Genomic DNA, 5,713 nt, shown 5'->3' with positions numbered 1-5,713 from the left:
GTGAGTGGGGTGTGTGTGTGTGTGGGGGGGTAAGTGTATTAGCTCTAAAATGAGACAGAATGACTACCTAGGTAATGACAGATAGCTAGAAAAGTCTACCCAGTTTTCATTTGGAAGCTGCCATTAAATTTGAAGCAAGAATACAGTGTGAACTTACCATATATATATTTATCTATCTATATGCAATGTTCTTGTACTGCAGCATTTTAAAGAAGCAACTGGGTTATTTTGTTTCTCCGGCTAACTGAATTTATTTTCTGCAGTTTTAGGAATTAAATCCCTTTTCTTGCCCTCTCCTCTCTTACGTTTCCTCTATCTCTTTCCTTCTCTTTCTCTCTCTCTCTCAAAAAAAGAGGAGAATGAAAAAAAAAGAAGAAAGGATTTGCATTGTAGTTGTGATTGGCACATTCTGTGAATGAGAGGTCATTTCATGGGGCTGTCTCTTTTCAAGGATTTTTTTTTTCATGCACACTGTATTCAAGTGGGAAACATTCTTTCTTTTCAAAGCTTTTCTGTCGTCTCTTTTTCTCCAGTCCACCCTCCCCTCTCTTTTATTTTTCCTTCCCTTTTCTTTACTTTTGCTGTTCTGGCTTTCACCACCCCCTTGGGGCTCGCTCTCCTTCTCTCTCTTGCTCATTCTTTTCTTTCCTCCTTATTCAATTCAGTTCCTTTTTTTTTCTTTTTTCTTTTCTCTTTTTGAATAGCTCCTCTATTTTCCGAGAAGAGGGAGTGTAGAGTAGAGAAGTCATTTCATTTCAGGGAAGAAGAATTTGAAAATTCTTATTTTTCTCTTTGTTTTATTATCTGCAAAAATCATTATGTAACATAGATTTTTTTTTTCATTCTTTTGAGAGGAAAAGTTGTTTAGAAGGGAAGACAGCCAAACAACAGGTGCTAGTGTCTCTTTGGCTTCATGTTTCAAACAAGAAACATAAAATCAGTCATTTCAGAATTGTTTACTAATAGACAAGACTCCTCAAACAGGACTTAGTTGATGTTAGGAGTTCCTGTCTCCTATATCACTAAATGAAAGCTGCTTGACATTATGATTAATTTCAAATATAAAAATATTTATCTAAGACAAATACTCTATTCTATCATAGTCTATATGATACCTTATTTCAGTCTCCCCTAAGCAGGACAGGTTTAATAAAAAGCAGTGAGATAATGAAGGGACTGGAAGCAAAAGAGGATATTTGACTGACATGGGTAATGAGGATGTCCTCTTGCAAATTTCACACACTGGAAAGCTCTCTGTATTTGGTGTTTCTTGGCTGGGCCTACAACCCTGGGAAAATTGGCAATTATCTGATTTAATTCAAGCTGTATAGACAGCCAGAATGGATAGTGCAGGCCAAATAAAATTCCCCTTTGAGGCCTGAATTGTCTAAATTGGTTGTCTTTAGTTGTTAAAATAACCAGCTGATTACTTATGCCATGAAGATACACAACTGGTGTGACTTGGATGTTTGGTTGAAGCTAGAAGTTGTAGTCAGAAGATCTGAGTTTGAACATAGACAGCTCATATGCATGTCAAATATGTCTCCTAAGCCTTAACTTCTTTATCTGTAAAAAGGGGTTCATAATACTTCATTACCTATACCATTAGTTTATTGGTGAAGGCTCATAAATCTCCAAGTGCCAAATAAATGTGAGTTATAATTTGGGGGTAAGAAAGGACCCAGACATATCAACTCAGGGCTGTATCTTTTTTAAAAAGTGTGTTTTCTTCTAGAGCAAGGGAATTCTTAACCTGGGATGTGTGAACTTTTGGCCATTGATGCCTTTTTTTTTTAGGTTTTTGCAAGGCAAATGGGGTCAAGTGGCTTCCCCAAGGCCACACAGCTAGGTAATTATTAAGTGTCTGAGGCTGGATTTGAACTCAGGTACTCCTGACTTCAGGGCCAGTGCTCTGTCCACTGCACCACCTAGCCACCCCCATTAATGCTTTTTTGATTGTTTTTCAATAGAAGTGATTTCCCTTGTAATTCTATGAGTTTGAAGTTATAGTTTAAAAACAATCTTCTAAGAAGCAATCTAACCAGAGGCTTTACAGACTATTCAGGGGGTCCATCACACACAAACAGGTAATGAACCCCAACCATGTAGGGAAGGTAAAGGCAAAATGACTTGGAGCCTGAAGGCTAAAGGTTTCCTTATTTTTCTTTAAGCATCTCATCAGTCCAGTGTTTGTGGGGGCCCTCCACCCCAGACCTTGAAAATAGAGTATACTTCCAGCTAGACCTTCTTCCTGTCTCTCATACACAGCACCCCATCTCCCAGTTCCTTGTCACTGGATGTGGACAGATTTTCCTTAGGCACAAATCCAGGATTATTATTTAAAAACCTTCCCCTCCTCTTCCCTACACTCCAGCATGTACACCATGCTTACCTCTGCCTCTTAGTTTCTTTTAGTTCAGCTGCCATCTTGTACCTACATTAAGCTTTGCCTGATTTTGATTGCTTCCTTTCCTCCCCCCACCCCCTTTTATCTTATATCAATTTTGTTTATATGGTAAAACTCCTTGAGGCCAGAGGCTGTTTTCCCTTTTGTCCCTGTACTCAGAACCTACTACAGGACATGGATCATAGAGGGAGCTTAAAAAATATTTATTTATTGATTGATTATGCTAAACCTGTAATACTAAGCTATAGCTCACCTGTATGGATTCTGAATAATAGCATACATCTTAACATTTAATGAAATAGTTGAAGCTTCCCTTGAAAATGAGTGGGTATGACATAGAAGAATGAGAACTAAGAGTCAGAAGATCAAGGCTTATACTACTATTTACTAACTAGAAGGCCACTTAAATTTTCTAAGCCTCAATTTTCTCATTTATAAAAATAGAGATAATAATTCTTATACTACCTTTTTTCCTTTTTTAAATTATTTTGTTACATTTTAAGTTCCAAATTGTCTCCCTTCTTCCCTTCCCATTTCCCAATAGAGAAGGCTATTATGTGATACAGATTTATAAATATATATAAAACCAAACTATGCATACTTGTATTTATCAGTTCTTTCTTTGGAGGTGGATAGTATTTTCCTTCTTTGGTTCTTTCTAGTTGATTTGGGTATTCATAGTATTCAGAAGACCATGGTTATTCTTTGAATAATATTGCTGTTTCTGTATACAGTATTCTCTTGATTCTGCTCATTTCACTTTTCTTTCTTTTTTTTTAAGTTTTTTTTTTACAAGGCAATGAGGTTAAGTGGTTTGCCCAAGGCCACACAGCGAGGTAATTATTAAGTGACTGAGGTTGGATTTGAACTCAGGTACTCCTGACTCCAGGGCCAGTGCTCTATCCACTGCACCACCTAGCCACCCCCATTTCACTTTTCAAACCTTTTTTCCCTTATTTATTTTTATTTTTTTCATCCATATGCATATGTATATTTTTAAGTTAAAAAATTTCGGGGTGGCTAGGTGGGTGATGGAGTGGATAGAGCACTGGCCCTGGAGTCAGGAGTACCTGAGTTCAAATCCAGCCTCAGACACTTAATAATTACCTAGCTGTGTGACCTTGGGCAAGCCACTTAAGCCCATTTGCCTAGCAAAAAAAACCCAAAACAAAACAACAAAAAAAATTTCCTTCCACCTTCCCTCCCCACCCCTCTCCCCTCAGTGGCCAATAATCAGGTTAGCAATGTAACATATTTTTATTATATAAATATTTTGTTTTCCAATTATATAGAGTAGTGGTTTCTACCTATCATTTTTTGGTAAGGTTTTGAATTTTACAGATTTCCCTGCACTCTTCCTTCCCCCTCACAGAAGGCAGTCTGATAATCTTTACATTGTTTCCATGCTATTCGTTGATCAAAATTGAATGTGTTGAGAGGAAAAATTATTAGATACATATTTTTGATAAACATGTCTACAGAATAGGCATTTTCAGGTTAAGGAAAAGAGATACAAAGGAGATAATTTTTATAAAGTGTTCATCAGATTCTAAAGGATTATTTTTTGTTTTTGTTTTGTTTTGTTTTTCTCCCTCAGAATAGGGATAACATTGTCCATAGCTGGTCTAATACAGTTGTCCTAGCTCTCTGAACTTATGAGAGAAGCTACTTCCATCATGATTGATCATCTCATGATGTTGTTAATGTGTACATTGCTCTCTTGGTTCTGCTCCCTTCCCTTAGCATCAGATCCTGTAACTCATTCCATGCTTCCAGAGTCCAGCCATTTATGGTTTCTTATAGAAAAATAATATTCCATAGTATTCATGTACCATAACTTGTTTAGCCATTTCCCCAATTAATGGGCATCCCTTCAATTTCCAATTCTTTGCCCCTACAAAAAGAAGTGCTATGAATATTTTAGAACATGTGGGACTTTTCCTATTTTTTATGGAAGATCATGCCTTCTAACCTTAAGGGGTTCTGCTCTTGCACCCTCTTCTTCCTCTATACTATTTTACTTGGTGATCTCATTAGCTCCTATGAATTTACATCTTCATATTGATGATTCTCCAATCTGTCTATCTTGCCCCAAACTCTATGCTGACCTCTAGTCTCATATCTCCAACTGCCTTTCAGACATTTTGAATTGGACATCTAGTGGATATCTCTTAGCAGGACCTGGATTCCTCACTAGTTCTCACCCCACCCTATCCCCCATATCCAATCTGTTGTCAAGGTCTGCTGATTTCATCCTTGCAACAGTTTTCAAATACACCCCTTTCTTTCCTCTGACACTGCCCCCACTCTAGTTCAGGTCCTTATCATTAGTGGGTCTGCCAGCCTCAAGTCTCTCCCCACTCTAATTCATTCTCCATTCAGCCACCAAAGTGATTTTCCTTAGGCACAAGTCCAACCTTATCTTATCTCTCCCCTTCCTCCCTAAACTCCAGGGGCCCCTTTTTGCTTCCAGGATCAAATACAAAAATGCTCTATTTGGCATTCAAAGCTCTTCATAGCGTATCCCCCTCCTACCTTTCCATTTTTTCTTGCTACTCAATTCATATTCTTCAATTCAGTGACACTGGCCTCCTGGCTTTTCCATGAACTAGACACTCAAATCTCTAGGTATTTTATCTGGTTGTCCCTCCAGGCTTACATCACTCTTCCTCCTTCTCTGATTTCCGTTAAGTCCCAACTAAAGTCTCATCTTCTAGAAGAAACCTTCTCCAGCTCCTCTTAATTCTAGAGCCATTCTTCAACAATTATTTCTCATGTATCTTGTATATGATTTGCTTTGTATAAATTTATTTGCATAGTGTTTCCTTTATTATACTGAAAGCTCCTTGAGGGCAGGGAACTGTCTTTTGCCTCTTTTTTGTATCGCTTCCACTTATCAGAGTGTCTGGTATTTAGGTAGGCTTTTAAATGCTTATTGATTATTTGATTAATACTTGTTAAGAGTTAGCAGGAAAGACTAGCCAACCACATGTCACAGATCATGGTAATATCTGGTATCCACTTTAATTAGTCAATCAATTAAACATCAAAGCATAGAACTTGAGAATTAAAAATTACCTTAGAGATCACTAGGGCACAGACCTAAGTATGGAAGGGACTTCAGTCAAGCCAACAAACAATTATTAATCACCAACTAAATAATTGAGGCATCTTATAAGGACTGTGGGTAATTTAGTATAACCTCACTCATTTTATAATTGAGTAAACTGGGGCCCAGAGAGGTCAAATAGACTAAATGAGTTTTCAAGGTCACACAAGTAAATAAGGATGAGGGTTTCTTGACTC

The 5,713-nt window shown here is 37.5% G+C and overlaps 1 protein-coding gene across 8 annotated transcripts in view; it reads left to right on the top strand.

Moving 5' to 3' along the window:
• The window catches only part of ZNF710 (zinc finger protein 710), a 126,827-nt gene that overhangs the window by 75,701 nt on the left and 45,413 nt on the right, over nucleotides 1-5,713 (top strand). The window lies entirely within an intron of this gene.

The sequence above is a fragment of the Macrotis lagotis genome, chromosome 4 (assembly GCF_037893015.1).
Source record: "Macrotis lagotis isolate mMagLag1 chromosome 4, bilby.v1.9.chrom.fasta, whole genome shotgun sequence".
Taxonomy (NCBI): Eukaryota; Metazoa; Chordata; class Mammalia; order Peramelemorphia; family Peramelidae; genus Macrotis; species Macrotis lagotis.
Note: the sequence above shows the minus strand (reverse complement) of the source record. Positions and strands in the feature narration are given on the sequence as shown.